Here is a 16,303-nt window from a genome sequence, read left to right as displayed (position 1 = left end):
TCTGAGCTTGATAGCTTTTTGTTAACCAAAGGTATTAAGGGATATGGGCCAAAGGCGGGTATATGGAATTCGGTCGCAGATCAGCCATGATCTCATTGAATGGCGGAACAGGCTCGAGGGGCTGAATGGCCAACTTCTGTTCCTATGTTCCCACAAACAGCAATGAGATAATGACCAGATAATCTGTTTTTTTTTAGTGATGTTAATTCTTTAAATAGTGCTATGGGATTTTTACTTGAGAGGGCTGACGGGGTCTCGGTTTAACATCTCATCTGAAAGGCAGGACCTCTGACAGTGCAGCACTCTCTCAGTAATGCACTGAAGTGTTGGCCTGGAGTTTGTGCTCAGGTCTCTGGAGAGGGACTTGAACCCACAACCTTCTGACTCAGAGGCATAAGTGCTACCACTGAGCCAAGACTGACACCAAAATAGCAGTCCACAGTATCGTGCCCCGTCAGGGACAATTGTTTATGCTTGATGGTCAATAGCATCGGATGAGGTGGTAGTACTGCATGTAACTGGAGGTACCCGTGCTGCCTCATTTATATTACAGTGCTTCCAACTATTGTAGGGGCTGCATCCGGCAGTTGCGCTGAACTATAAATGGAGCAACTAAGCCATATAGATCAGAAAGTCCCAGGTCTAATCCCCTGGACTCTGCCAATTTAACTGATCTCTGCCATGACAGCAGTTGGTGCTCTACAATTGGTGTCAGTAACTCTAGTCAACAGAGTGGAATTTCAGTCAGTGTTCCCACTGTTTCAGTGCGGACCAATGACCCTTCTGGATAGTGTGTGTGTGATCTCAGTGGGTGAGAACATAACCAGGAAACACGTGAAGAATGGCCATTTTGATGAAATACTTCTTCTTCTTAGGCAGTCCCTCGGAACTGAAGATGACTTGCTTCCACACTAAAAATGAGTTCTCAGGTGACTGATGAGTCCAATGTGGGACCTACAGTCCCTGTCACAGGTGGGGCAGATGGTGGTTGAAGGGGCGGGTGGGTGGGTTGCTTGGGTTGACATGCGCTCCTTGCGCTGCTTGTGCTTAGCTTCCGCTTGCTCCCGGCGAAGAGACTCAAGGTGCTCGGCACCTTCCTGGATGCTTCTCCTCCACTTTGTGCGGTCTTGGGCCAGGGATTCCCAGGTGTCGGTGGGGATGTTGCACTTTTTCAAGGAGGCTTTGAGGGTGTCCTTGAAGCTTTGACTAGGCTCGATCAGCTCCGATGGATGGGCCACATCGTCCACATGACTGATACGAGACTCCCAAAACAAGCGCTCTACTCAGAGCTCCGACATGGCAAGAGAGCCCCAGGACACTTCATGAAATACTAGAGAGCTGTTGGTGCCCATGGAATTGTACTCTAGTAAGTGCCAGTGCTTCCAGGAGAAGGGGGCGAGGTAAAGAATGAATAAATAGAACAAAAAAAGCTGCAAATGTTGATTTACAATAATGGGTCTTTCTGACTCTGAATGCTAAGGTGCAGCATAAACAAGAAGGTAAAGAAATAAAAAAGAAAGCTGTAGAAGTTGTTAAAAAAGGATTACCTCTATAGTCAGGGCCATTCATGTGCAAATATATTTAAAGTACTGATAACAGAACCATTTAATAAGTATGCAGAGGAACATATGATAATTTAAATTAGCTGTTAAAAACTGAAGTGTTTTAGTATGGAAAAATTTCCAAACTTTAACGAGGTTTACTTGGATGTAGAACAAGCCAAATTATATCTAAATCAGGACAGGATTTGGTACAGCTACTTGTGCAATAAGGTTATTTACAGGTTAATAGAAAATATCACTTATAATTTGTAGAATCAAGCTGTAAATTTCAAATTACATTTATAATTAAACATGCTGGATATTTATATTAATCAGGTCTATGTATAATTTAGCCATTTTTGAAGCATTTTTGTATCATATTTACAAAGTCACTGGTTGTTTAAGTGATGTTTTGCTATGCATTTAAGGAGAAGCTAGATAAATACATGAGGGAGAAAGGAACAGAAGGATATGCTGACAGGATTAGATGAAGTAGAGTGAGAGGAGGCTTCTGTGAAGCATAAATGCTTGCATAGACCTGTTGGGTTGAATGGCCTGTTTCTATGTTGTAAATTCTATGTAAAGGCGCTATATAAATGCCAAGATGTTGTTGTTTGGACTCATCAGTCACCTGAGAACTCATTTTTAATGTGAAAGCAAGTCATCCTCGGTTCCGAGGGACTGCCTAAGAAGAAGACAACAAGAAAGTGCGCTGAGTGGAAGTACTTTACAGTTCGAGCAATTTTAACCTCAGCAAAGTAAACTGCAGTTACTCAGCTCTAGCCTGGTGTTCATTTTCTCTCTTGGACAGCTTGACTTAAGCATTCAAACTGAGAAATGGCATAGCTGTTTGTTCAGAGTAACATTCTCAGGCTGGAACAACAGAAGGTGTGAAGCATGAATCTCTTTTACAGCACTTCTGAACTCACCTAAAACAATAACAGGTAAAGCTATGGAAAGCAGCTCTGTGTGCTCACACTAATACAAAAGCGAAATACTGCGGATGCTGGAAATATACAAACATAGAAACATAGAAACATAGAAGATAGCAGCAGGAGTAGACCATTTGACCCCTCGAGCCTGCTCCGCCATTCAATGAGATCATGGCTGATCATCCAAACTCAGTACCCTGTCCCTGCTTTCTCCCCATATCACAGAATCACAGAAACCCCACAGTGCAGATAGAGGCCATTTCGGCCCATCGAGCCTGCACCGACACATATCCCACCCGATCCCCGTAACCCCTACACCAACACATATCCCACCCTATCCCCGTAACCCCACATATTTTAATCCCCCTAACACTAAGGGTCACTAAGAAATATATCTAACTCCTTCTTGAATGAATTGCCTTCTGTGGTAGAGAATTCCACAGGTTCACCGCTCTCTGGGTGAAGAAATTCCTCCTCATCTCTGACCCCTGGTTCTGGACTCCCCCGCCATCGGGAACATCCTTCCTGCATCTAGTCTGTCTAGTCCTGTTAGAATTTTATAAGTTTCAATGCGATCCCCTCTCATGCTTCTAAACTCTAGCGAGTATAAGCCCAATCGACCCAATCTCTCCTCATACGTCATTCCTGCTATCTCAGGTATCAGCCTGGTGAATCTTCGCTGCACTCCCTCCATGGCAAGAACATCCTTCCTCAGATAAAGCGACCAAAACTGCACACAATACTCAAGGTGTGGTCTCACCAAGGCCCTCTACAACTGCAGCAAGACATCCTTGTTCCTGTACTCGAACCCGCTCGCTACGAAGGCCAACATATCATTTGCCTTCTTAACCGCCTGCTGCACCTGCATGCTAAATCTGAAATAAAAACAGAAAATGCTGGAAATACTCAGCAGGCCAGACAGCATCTGTGGAGAGAGAAGCAGAGTTAACATTTCAGGTCGATGACCCTTCGTCAGAACTGGAAAAAGCTGGAGATGGAACAGGTTTTTAAGCAAGAGCAGGGGCAGGGAAAGAGGGGAGGGGAGGAAAGAACAAAAGGGAAGGTCTGTGATAGGATGGAAGGCAGGAGAGATTAAGAGACATTAAAAGATGGTGCAAGGCAAAAGGCGATGGTAATGGGACAAGTTAAGAAACAAAAGATGGCTCTAGATGAAGTGTAAATGGCAATGGCAGATGAAAGACAGCTGCCATGTGAGAGAGAGAAAAAAAATGGAACTAAAAGATAGGGGCAGAGGTTATGGTCTGAAATTGTTGAATTCGATATTGAGTCCAGAAGGCTGTAAAGTGCCTAATCGAAAGATGAGGTGCTGTTCCTCGAGCTTACATTGGGCTTCATTGGAACAGTGTAAGAGGTCAAGGACGGTGAGGTCTGAGTGGGAGTGGAGTGGAGAATTAAAGTGACAGGCGACCGGTAGCTCGGGGCCACCCTTACAGACTGAATGGAGGTGTTCCGCAAAGCGTTCACCCCAGTTTTGGTCTCCCCAATGTAAAGAAGACCGCATCGTGAGCAGCGAATACAGTATACTAAATTGCAAGAAGTACAAGTAAATCGCTGTTTCACCTGGAAGGAGTGTTTGGGGCTCTGGACAGTGGGAAGGGAGGAGGTAAAAGGGCATCTGTTACATCTCCTGCGCTTGCATGGAAAGGTGCCGGGCGAAGGGGAAGGGGTGTTGGGGGTGATAGAGGAGTGGACCAGGGTGTCACGGAGGGAGCGGTCCCTTCGGAATGCTGAAAGGGGAAGTGAAGGGAAGATGTGTTTGGTGGTGGGATCACGCTGGAGTTGGTGGAAATGGTGGAGGATGATCCATTGAATATGGAGGCTGGTGGGGTGAAAGGTGAGGACCAGGGGAACCCTATCGTGGTTCCGGGAGGGAGGGAAGGGATGAGAGCAGAAGTGCGGGAAATAAAATGGACACGGTCAAGGGCCGTGTCAACCACAGTAGAGGGGAATCCTAGGTTGAGGAAAAAGGAAGACATGTCGGAAGCACTAGTATGGAAGGTGGCATTGTCAGAGCAGATGCGGCGGAGATGGAAAAACTGGGAGAATGGAATAGAGTCCTTACAGGAAGCGGGGTGGGAGGAAGTGTAGTCCAGGTAGCTGTGGGAGTCAGTGGGCTTGTAGTGAATGTTTGTCAATAGCCTATCCCCAGAGATGGAGACAGAAAAGTCGAAGAAGGGAAGAGTCGGAGATGGACAATGTGAAGGTGAGGGAAGGGTGGAAATTGGAAGCAAAGTGAATGAAATTTTCTAGTTCACCGCGAGAGCAGGAAACAGCACAGATACAGTCATCAATGTACTGGAAAAAGAGGTGAGGGAGGGGACCTGAGTAGGACTGGAACAAAGAATGTTCCACATATCCCACGAAAAAGCAGGCGTAGCTAGGACCCATGCGGGTTCCCATAGCAACACCTTTAACTTGGAGGAAGCGAGTGGAGTCAAAGGAGAAGTTGCCCTCAAGTTCAGCCAGGCAGAGGAGGGTGGAGGTGAAACGTTAACTCTGTTTCTCTTTCCACAGATGCTGCCTGACCTGCTGAGTATTTCCAGCATTTTCTGTTTTTATTTCTGTGTGCTCACAGTTTGATCTTGCAGTGGGTCCCCATTCTTCTGGGCAAAAACGGATGAAAAGCATGTTTTTCAACCATATTAATGAAATTCTAACAAAATTGCAAGAGCGCAATATTGCAACATTCCTAAATCCTGACTAGGAAGTGTCAGCCAACACTGGTGCTGATGCAGATCTTCTGAAGCAATTATTGAGCCACTTGAGCCTCCACAAATTTCAAAAAGTCCAAAAATCCAGCAGTGGAGTATGTAATAGAGAGTTGCATTGTGTGTCAGCTGTGGCTCACAGTTGGTAGCACCCTTGCCGTCAGAAGGTTGTGGGTTCAAGTCCTCAGCAAAATGACTCGGTGTCAAATATTATTTGTTAACGCTCCTGTGAAGCACCTTGGGATGTTTTACTACATTAAAGGCACTATATAAACACAAGTTGTTGCTGTTATTTTGTTGCCGCTCCGTCCTCACACTTCACCATTCTTGACTCACTGACTTATTTTGCAAATATTCACAAGCAGGAATGTTAGTGCTCTCCACCACTTTCAACAAAGATGTTACAGTCTGGGACAGTTTCAACTGTGAGAGAGAGAAGCAACAGAAAAACAAAACACTATTTTACTATTTTTCACTATCCCCTCTGACCTTCCCCTCTCTGACCCTGAACGATCAGCCCTCAGCAAAGGCCTCAGCTTCATCCCCTTACGCCCCACCTCAATGAATTTCGAGCTTGGCACAATGCTGAGCTCTTCTTCCATTGCCTTCGCCTCCGTGCCCACTTCTTTGACCAAGAGTCTTTCCCCTACACAGCTGACCCTTTCTCCCTTCTTCAGATATCTCACTCCACCTGGACCCCTCCCTCTGGCCTCTTACCCTCTCTAGATCTTTTCATTGGGAAATGCTGCCATGACATCAGCCGTCTCAATTTCTCTGCTTCCCTCATTCACTCTAACCTATCACCCTCTGAACTTGCAGCACTCCATTCTCTCAGATCCAATCCTAACCTTGTCATTAAACCTGCTGACAAGGGTGCCACTGTTTGGCGAACCGACCTCTACCTTGCGGAGGCTGAACACCAACTCTCCGACACCTCCTCCTACCTCCCCCTGGAACATGACCCCACTACCGAACATCAAACCATAATTTCCAAAACTGTCACTGACCTCATCTCCTCTGGAGATCTTCCCTCCATGGCCTCCAACCTCATAGTCCCCCAACCCTGCACAGCCCGCTTCTACTTCCTTCCCAAGATCGACAAACATGACTGCCCCAGTAGACCCATCGTTTCAGCCTGTTCTTGCCCCATGGAAATGATTTCTTCCTATCTCGCCACTATTTTTTCTCCCCTTGTCCAGTCTCTTCCTACCTACACTGGCGACTCTTCCGATGCCCTCCGCCACTTTAACAGTTTCCAGTTTCCTGGCCCTGACTATCTCCTTTTCACCATGGACATCCAATCCCTCTACACCTCCATCCTTCACCAGGATGGTCTGAGGGCACTCCACTTCTTCCTTAAACAGAGGCCCAGCTACTCCCCATTTGCCACCACCCTCCTCCGCCTGGCTGAACTTGTTCTCACATTGAGCAATAAGGAAGGCAAGTGGCACGTTGGCCTTTATTGCAAGGGGGTTGGAGTGTAAGAGTAAGGAAGTCTTGCTACAATTGTACAGGGCCTTGGTGAGACCACACCTGGAGTATTGTGCACAGTTTTGGTCTCCTTACCTAAGGAAGGATGTACTTGCCTTGGAAGTGGTGCAACGAAGGTTCATTAGATTGATTCCTGGGATGAGAGGGCTGTCCTATGATGAGAGATTGTGTAGAATGGGCCTATACTCTCTGGAGTTTATAAGAATGAGAGGTGATCTCATTGAAACATACAAGATTCTGAAGGGGATTGACAGGGTAGATGCTGAGAGGTTGTTTCCCCTGGCTGGAGTGTCTAAAACTAGGGGGCATAGTCATAGAAACATAGAAGATAGGAGCAGGAGTGGGCCATTTGGCCCCTCAAGCCTGCTCCGCCATTCAATGAGATCATGGCTGATCATCCAAATTCAGTACCCTGTTCCTGCCTTCTCCCCATATCCCTTGATCCCTTTAGCCTTAAGAAATATATCCAACTCCTTCTTGAATATATTTAATGAATTGGCCTCCACTGTCTTCTGTGGTAGAGAATTCCACAGGTTCACCACTCTCTGGGTGAAGAAATTCCTCCTCATCTCTGTCCTAAATGGCTTACCCCTTATCCTTAGACTGTGACCCCTGGTTCTGGACTCCCCGGCCATCGGGAACATCCTTCCTGCATCCAGTCTGTCCAGTCCTGTTAGAATTTTATAAGTTTCAATGAGATCCCCTCTCATTCTTCTAAACTCCAGCGAGTATAAGCCCAATCGACCCAATCTCTCCTCATACGTCATCCCTGCCATCCCAGGCATCAGTCTGGTGAATCTTCGCTGCACTCCCTTCATGGCAAGAACATCCTTCATCAGATAAGGCGACCAAAACTGCACATAATACTCAAGGTGTGGTCTCACCAAGACCCTGTATAACTGCAGCAAGACATCCTTGTTCTTGTACTCGAACCCTCTCGCTACGAAGGCCAACATACCATTTGCCTTCTTAACCGCCTGCTGCACCTGCATGCTTACCTTCAGCGACTGGTGCACAAGGACACCCAGGTCTCGTTGCACTTCCCCTTCTCCCAATCTATTGCCATTCAGATAATAATCTGCCTTCCTGTTTTTGACACCAAAGTGGATAACCTCGCATTTATCCACATTATACTGCATCTGCCATGTTTCTGCCCAATCACCCAACCTGTCCAAATCATACTGGAGTTTCTCGGCATCCTCCTCACAGCACACACGCCCACCCATAAGAACATAAGAAATAGGAGCAGGAGTAGGCCAATTGGCCCCTCGAGCCTGCTCCGCCATTCAATAAGATCATGGCTGATCTGATCCTAACCGCCAATCCACTATGACAGGACTATCACCTGAATCTAACAGAATTAGACACACGAAACAGGAGCAGGATCAGGCTACACAGCCCCTGGGCCCGCTCCGCTACCCACAGGGCCATGACCGATCCGAACCTAGACTCATGTCCAAATTCCTGCCCGCTCCCCGTAACCCTTAATTCCCTTTTCTTCTAGGAAACTGTCTATTTCTGTTTTAAATTTATGTAATGATGTAGCTTCGACAGCTTTTTGGGGCAGCATATTCCATGGACCTACCACCCTCTGAGTGAAGTAGTTCCTCCTCATCTCAGTTTTGAAAGAGCAGCCCCTTATTCTAAGACTATGCCCCCTAGTTCTAGTTTCACCCATCATCGGGAACATCCTCCCTGCATCCACCCGATCCAACCCCTTCACGATCTTATATGTTTCAATAAGATCGCCTCTCATTCTTCTGAACTCCAATGAGTAGAGTCCCAATCTACTCAACCTCTCCTCATATGTCCATCCCCTCATCCCCGGGATTAACCGAGTGAACCTTCTTTGTACTGACTCGAGAGCAAGTATGTCTTTTCTTAAGTATGGACACCAAAACTGTATGCAGTATTCCAGGTGCGGTCTCACCAATACCTTGTACAACTGAAGCAATACCTCCCTATTTTTATATTCTATCCCCCTAGCAATGAAAGCCAACATTCCATTGGCCTTCTTAATCACTTGCTGCACCTGCATACTAACCTTTTGAGTTTCGTGCACCAGGACCCCCAGATCCCTTTGTACTTCAGTACTTTCCAGTTTCTTGCCATTAAGATAATAACTTGCTCTATGATTTTTCCTGCCAAAGTGCATAACCTCACACTTTCCAGTATTGTATTCCATCTGCCAAATCTCTGCCCACTTATTTAGCCTGTCTATGTCCCCTTGCAGGTTTTTTATGTCCTCCTCACTCACTACTTTCCCTCCCATCTTAGTATCATCTGCAAACTTTGATATGTTACACTCGGTCCCCTCCTCCAAATCGTTAATATAGATTGTAAAGAGTTGGGGACCCAGCACTGACCCCTGCGGAACACCACTGGTTACTGATTGCCAGTCTGAGAATGAACCATTTATCCCAACTCTCTGCCTTCTGTTAGATAGCCAATCCCCTATCCATGCCAGAATATTACCCCCAATCCCGTGATTTTTTATCTTAAGCAATAATCTTTTGTCATCTGCAAACTTGGAGATATTACATCTAGTTCCCTCGTCTAGATCATTAATATATATTATGAATAGCTGGGGTTCTAGGACCGATCCCTGCGGTACCCCACTAGTCACTGCCTGCCACTCGGAAAAAGAGCCGTTTATTCCAACTCTTTGCTTCCTGTCTCCCAACCAGTTCTTTATCCAAGTCAGTACCTTGCCCCCAATCCCATGTGCCTTAACTTTACACGCTAATCTCTTATGCGGAACCTTATCAAAAGCCTTCTGAAAGTCCAAATACACCACATCCACTGGTTCTCCCTTATCTATTCTACCAGTTACATCCTCAAAAAATTCCAGTAGATTAGTCAAGCACAATTTACCTTTTGTAGTCTCAGGATAAGGGGTAGGCCATTTAAAACCGAGATGAGGAGAAATTTCTTCACTCAGAGGGTTGTGAATCTTTGGAATTCTCTACCCCAGAGGGCTGTGAATGCTGAGCCTTTGAATATATTCAAGACTGAGATAGATAGATTTTTGGACTCTAGTGGAATCAAGGGATATGGAGATTGAACGGGAAAGTGGAGTTGCGGTCGATGATCAGCCATGATCTTATTGAATGGCGGAGCAGGCTCAAGGGGCCGTATGGCTTACTCTTGCCTTTATTTCTTATGTTCTTATGTTCCTCCCACCCCACTTCCTGTAAGAACTCTATTCCATTCTCCCAGTTTCTCCATCTCTGATGATACCACCTTCCATACCAATGCATTCGATAGGTTTTCTTTTATCCTCAACCGAGAATTCCCCTCCACTGTGGTTGACAGGGCCCTCGACTGTGTCTGTTCCATTTTCCGCACTTCTGCTCTCACCCTTTTCCCCCTTCCCAGAACCACAATAGGGTTCCCCTTTTCCTCAACTTCCACATTCAACAAATTATCCTCTGCCATTTCCGCCACCTCCAGCGTGATAGCACCACCAAAAACATCTTCCCTCCCCTCCCATTTCAGCATTCCGAGCGGACCATTCCCTCCACGACACCCTGGTCAACTCCTCTAGCACCCCCAACACTCACTCCCCTTCCCACGCCACCTTTTATTTTATTTGTTCCTAGGATGTGGGTGTTGCTGGCAAGGGCAGCATTTATTGCCCATTCCTAATTGTCCTCGAGAAGGTGGTGGTGATCTGCTTTATTGAACTGCTGCAGTACATGTGGCACTTTCCCGTGCAATTTCCCAAACTCCTCCATCACCATCCCTGGTTATGTCCTGTCCCAATGGCAGGACAGATCCACCAGAGGTGGCAGCACAGAGGTGGGAGGGAGTGGTTCTGGGAGTACTCAATATTGACTCCGGGCCCCAAGAAGTCTCATGGCTTCAGGTCAAGCATGGCTAAGGAAACCTCCTGTTGATTATCACCTACTGCCCTCCCTCAGCTGATGAATCAGTACTCCTCCACGTTGAGCACCACTTGGAAGAAGCACTGAGGGTAGCAAGGGCACAGAATGTACTCTGGGTGGGGGACTTCAACGTTTATCACCAAGAGTGGCTCAGTAGCACTACTGCTGACTGAGCTGACCGAGTCATGAAGGACATAGCTACCAGACTGGGCCTGCGGCTGGTAGTGAGAGAACCAGAACGAGGGAATAACCCACTTAAGCTTGTCCTCACCAATCTATCTGTCGCAGATGCATCTGTCCATGACAGTATTGGTAGCAGTGGTCACCGCACAGTCATTGTGGAGATGAAGACCCGTCTTCACACTGAGGACACCCTCCATCGTGTTGTGTGGCACTACCACCGTGCTAAATGGGATAGATTCAGAACAGATCTAGCAGCTCAAAACTGGGCATCCATAAGACGCTGTGGGCCGTCAGCAAAAGAATTGTATTCCACCACAATCTGTAATCTCAAGGCCCAGCATATTTCTCACTCTACCATTACCATCAAGCCAGGGGACCAACCCTGGTTCAGTAAAGAGTGTAGAAAAGCATGCCAGGAGCAGCGCCAGGCATACCTAAAAATGAGGTGCCAACCTGGGGAAGCTGCAACACAGGACTACATGCATGCTAAATATCGGAAGCAGCTTGCTATAGACAGGGCTAAGCGATCCCACAATCAACAGATCAGATCAAAGCTCTGCAGTCCTGCCACATCCAGTCATGAATGGTGGTGGACCATTAAACAACTAACGGGAGGAGGAGGCTCCATGAATATCCCCATCCTCAATGATGGTGGAGCCCAGCACGCGAATGCAAAAGACAAGGCTGAAGCGTGTGCAACCATCTTCAGCCAGAAGTGCTGAGTGGATGATCCATCTCGGCCTCCTCCTGTGGTCCCCACCATCACAGAAGCCAGTCTTCAGCCAATTCAATTCACTCCATGTGATATCAAGAAATGGCTGAGTGCACTGGATACAGCAAAGGCTGTGGGCCCCAACAACATCCCAACTGTTGTGCTGAAGACCTGTGCTCCAGAACTAGCCCTGTCTCTAGCCAAGCTGTTGCAGTACAGCTACAACACTGGCAGCTACCCGACTATGTGGAAAACTGCCCAGGTATGTCCTGTTCACAAAAAGCAGGACAAATCCAACCTGGCCAATTACCGCCCCATCAGTCTGCTACCAATCATCAGCAAAGTGATGGAAGGTGTGGTCGACAGTGCTATCAAGGCAGCTTGCTCACCAATAACCTGCTCAACAAAGCTCAGTTTGACCACCAAGACCACTTGGCTCCAGACCTTGACTGGTGTGTGTATGTGTTTGTGTGTGAGTATGTGTTTGTGAGTGTGCGATTGGTGTGAGTGTGTGTAGGTGTTTGTGTGTGACAGGCGTGTGTGTGTGAGAGTATGTGTTTGCCTGTGTGTGTGGTAGGCGGGCTGGAACAGAATACATTTTTAACACTGTTGATGTGCCAGCCCCTGCTGACACAGCGCAGTTTTTTTAAATTGGCATTAGCGACAAGCATTTGCCTCCCGTTTGATAATACTGGACATCTGTAAATTGGATTGGTTTTGAATTCCACTCCATCCAATTGCTAATTTGGCTGCAATTGAAATAAAGTGCCTCTAGCAACTGCAGCCAAGAAAATCTTAAAATGCAAAGAAACAAGTGTGTGCGGTGTTTTGTGACACATTCTCTAAATTCCACTGAGTGTAAAGTGATACTTTATTGGGATGGGTGAAACACACGGACATTGAGACTCGTCTCGCCTTTTAACATCACAAAAGGCAACTAAATATTAACAAAGGGGATTGTGGTTTGCAGGTTTGCTGTGATGAAACAGCAGTAATGTCACTCTCACACTGATAGTGTGCTGCCGACAGCAAGCGTACCTCTCGCTGTTGTTGAGGATTGCAAAATACAAATGACCCTCCCTTCATGTGCCAACCTTTCGGTGGCTGGAGATTGTCCTTTCCCCCAGTGACCCTCCGCTGGGCTTCACAGTTTCCGGCGGGACGCTGCAAAAGTGAATCGCTGAGTTGGGTCTCCGCTGGAGTGGGGACGGGTCGAGCTGCGAAGTGCCGCGAAAGCAGAGCAACTGCTAAATATGAACTTCTGTAAACAAATGAATCGCTCCTAAATCTTTTTTTTGAACCAGGGATATTTAGCTCCTAAATCTTGGTCTTTTTTCCTGCTAAATCAGTCACGTGCCAAATGTTCCACGGAATGATCAATCAGGTGAAACGAATAGTAACAATAAATAAAACATGCCTTTAGCCTGTAGATTACCAGTGAGGAAGGAAGAGCTGGAACAGTGTACAATGGGTCACAGGCAGCAGTCAAACAGCGGAGGGTCGGAACAAATGCAGCGCTTACTCGAAAGCCAAGGCTGGTTTGCTCTTTAACTTGCCATCGCTGGCAAGTAATTCACCTCTGGGAACCTCATGCATGGGATGTTTCAACTCCGATGGGCTGATTTATGAAGCGTTGTGATCGAAGTAATGGCTTAGAACATTCCACCTAGCACGCACAATGATTATTCTACATAGTTTGTTTCAGGGAAGTTTAAGCAATGCTCCCCAGGCAGTTTGCTGAGTTTATCCAGTCAGTAATTGATCTACAGAGAGCCGGAAAGTCCCTGAACGGACGTAAGGAGGTGTACACACTGCAAATCTGGACATTTATTTCCCCTTGGGCCTGATAAATCAGCTCTCGCTGCAACAGCTGATTTGCCCCCTGGAGAGAGGAGAGGGAAGACATTTGCCTGTCCTTAATTTTTTTGTTCAGTAGTGTCGCGGAATGCACTTTCCCCTGCTCCCTGTCCGCTGTTTCTCTCCACTGTCTCGCAACTTCTAGACACTGCCCCACCCCAGTTCTAGTCCCTGCTCCAGGAGCATTTGTTTAATACAAAGGGCAATGGATCACTTAAAATACGCACAGATATTTATTTTAGAGTTAGATTTTTTTTTAAAAATCTTGCAATGGTGGACTAGGATTCGTTGCCATTTGAAGATCTATTTTAAATTTTAAGTTTTAAAAGCAACAAATACTAAGATATTTGTAAATGCTGGCGTTTTTTGCTTCAATACTGGGGACGGATTTAGGAAAACTTTGCACCCAACCCTTGATTTTCTGCCCGTTACTTTAGATTAAAACCATACCAACTTTGAAACATAAAAGCAACTTGCATTTGTATAGCGTCTTTAACTTAGTAAAACGTCCCATGGTGCTTCACAGGAGCATTATCAAACAGAATTTGACACCAAGCCACATAAGGAGAACTTGGGACAGATGACCAAAAGCTAGGTTTTAAGGAATGTCTTAAAGGAGAGAGCTAGAGAAACGGAGAGGTTTAGGTAGGGAATCCCAGAGCTTAAGGCCTGGGCAACAGAAGGCATAGCTGCCAATTAAAATTGGGGATGCGCAAGAGGACAGAATTGGAGGAACGCAGAGATCTTGGAGGGTTGTAGGGCTAGAGGAGGTTGGAGATAGAGAGGGATGAGGCCATTGAGGAATTTGAAAACGAGGATGAGAATTTTAAAATGGAGGCGATGCTGGCCCTTGAGCCAGTGTAGGTCAGTGAGCACAGGGGTGACAGGTGAATGGGACTTGGTGCGAGTTAGGATACGGGCAGGGGGTGACGGGTGAATTGGACTTGGTGCGAGTTAGGATACGGGCAGGGGGTGACGGGTGAACGGGACTTGGTGCGAGTTAGGATACGGGCAGGGGGTGACGGGTGAACGGGACTTGGTGCGAGTTAGGATACGGGCAGGGGGTGACGGGTGAATCGGACTTGGTGCGAGTTAGGATACGGGCAGGGGGTGATGGGTGAACGGGACTTGGTGCGAGTTCGGATACGGGCAGGGGGTGACGGGTGAATTGGACTTGGTGCAAGTTCGGATATGGGCAGGGGGTGACGGGTGAATTGGACTTGGTGCGAGTTAGGATACGGGCAGGGGGTGACGGGTGAACTGGACTTGGTGCGAGTTAGGATACGGGCAGCAGAGTTTTGGATGAGCTCAAGTTTAAGGTGGTGGAAGATGGGAGGCCGGCCAGGAGAGTGTTGGAATCGTCAAGTCTAGAGGTAACTAAGGCATGGATGAGGGTTTCAGCAGCAGGTGAGCTGCGGCACGGGTGGAGTTGGGTGATGTAATGGAGGTGAAGTCGGTGGTCTTGATGATGGCGCGGCTATGTGGTCAGAAGCTCCTCTCAGTGTCAAATAGGACACTAAGGTTGCGAACGGTCTGATTCAGCCTCACAGTTGCCAGGGAGAGGGATGGAGTCGGTGGCTAGGGAACGAAGTCCATGGCAGGGACCGAAGAAAATAGCTTCGATCTTCCCAATATTTAGTTGGAGTTAATTTCTGCTCATCCAGTACTGGATGTCGGACAAGCAGTGTGACAAAGTAGAGACCAAAAAGTTCTAAAATATGAGAATGCACCAGTATTACATAAGAACATAAGAAGCAGTAGGCCAATCGGCCCCTCGAGCTTGCTCCGCCATTCAATAAGATCATGGCTGATCCAATCTTGGCCTCAACACCACTTTCCCGCTCTCTCCCCATACCCCTTGACTCCCTTGTAGTTCAAATGTCTGTCAATCTCCGCCTTGAATATATTCAATGACTCCGCCTCTGCAGCTCTCTGGGGTAGAGAATTCCAAAGATTCACGACCCTCTGAGAAGAAATTCCTCATCTCCATCTTAAATAGGCAACCCCTTATTCTGAAACTATGCCCCCTAGTTCTAGATACCCCCACTAGGGGAAACATCCTCTCAGCATCCACCCTGTCAATCCCCCTCAGAATCTTATATATTTCAATAATGGTGTGGAGATGCCGGAGTTGGACTGGGGTGGACAAATGTAAGAAATCACACAACACCAGGTTATAGTCCAACAGCTTTATTTGAAATCACAAGCTTTCGGAGCGCTGCTCCTTCTTCAGGTGAAGTGGAGAAATGCATAGAGACACAGCTTATATAGTCAGAGACTACACGATAACACGATAACATCAACAAGTTCCATCCCACCATCAAACTCACCATGGACTACTCCTCAGAATCAGTCTCATTCCTGGACACACGAATCTCCATCAAAGACGGACACCTCAGCACTTCACTCTACCGCAAGCCCACGGACAACCTCACGATGCTTCACTTCTCCAGCTTCCACCCTAACCACGTTAAAGAAGCCATCCCCTATGGACAAGCCCTGCGAATACACAGGATCTGCTCAGACGAGGAGGAACGCGATGGACACCTACAGACACTGAAAGACGCCCTTGTAAGAACGGGATATGATGCTCGACTCGTCGATCGACAGTTCCGACGGGCCACAGCGAAAAATCGCATAGACCTCCTCAGAAGACAAACACGGGACACAACCAACAGAGTACCCTTCGTCGTCCAGTACTTCCCCGGAGCGGAGAAACTACGCCATGTTCTTCGCAGCCTTCAACATGTCATCGATGACGACGAACACCTCGCTAAGGCCATCCCCACGCCTCCACTACTCGCTTTCAAACAGCCGCCTAACCTCAAACAGACCATCGTTCGCAGCAAATTACCCAGCTTCCAGGAGAACAGCGACCACGACACCACACAACCCTGCCACAGCAACCTCTGCAAGACATGCCAGATCATCAACACAGATACCATCATCACACGTGAGGACACCACCCACC

Source organism: Somniosus microcephalus, chromosome 7, assembly GCF_052327205.1.
Source record: "Somniosus microcephalus isolate GS21.2 chromosome 7, FLI_Smic_1.0, whole genome shotgun sequence".
In the NCBI taxonomy this organism is placed as follows: Eukaryota; Metazoa; Chordata; class Chondrichthyes; order Squaliformes; family Somniosidae; genus Somniosus; species Somniosus microcephalus.
This window is presented reverse-complemented; position numbering follows the sequence as displayed.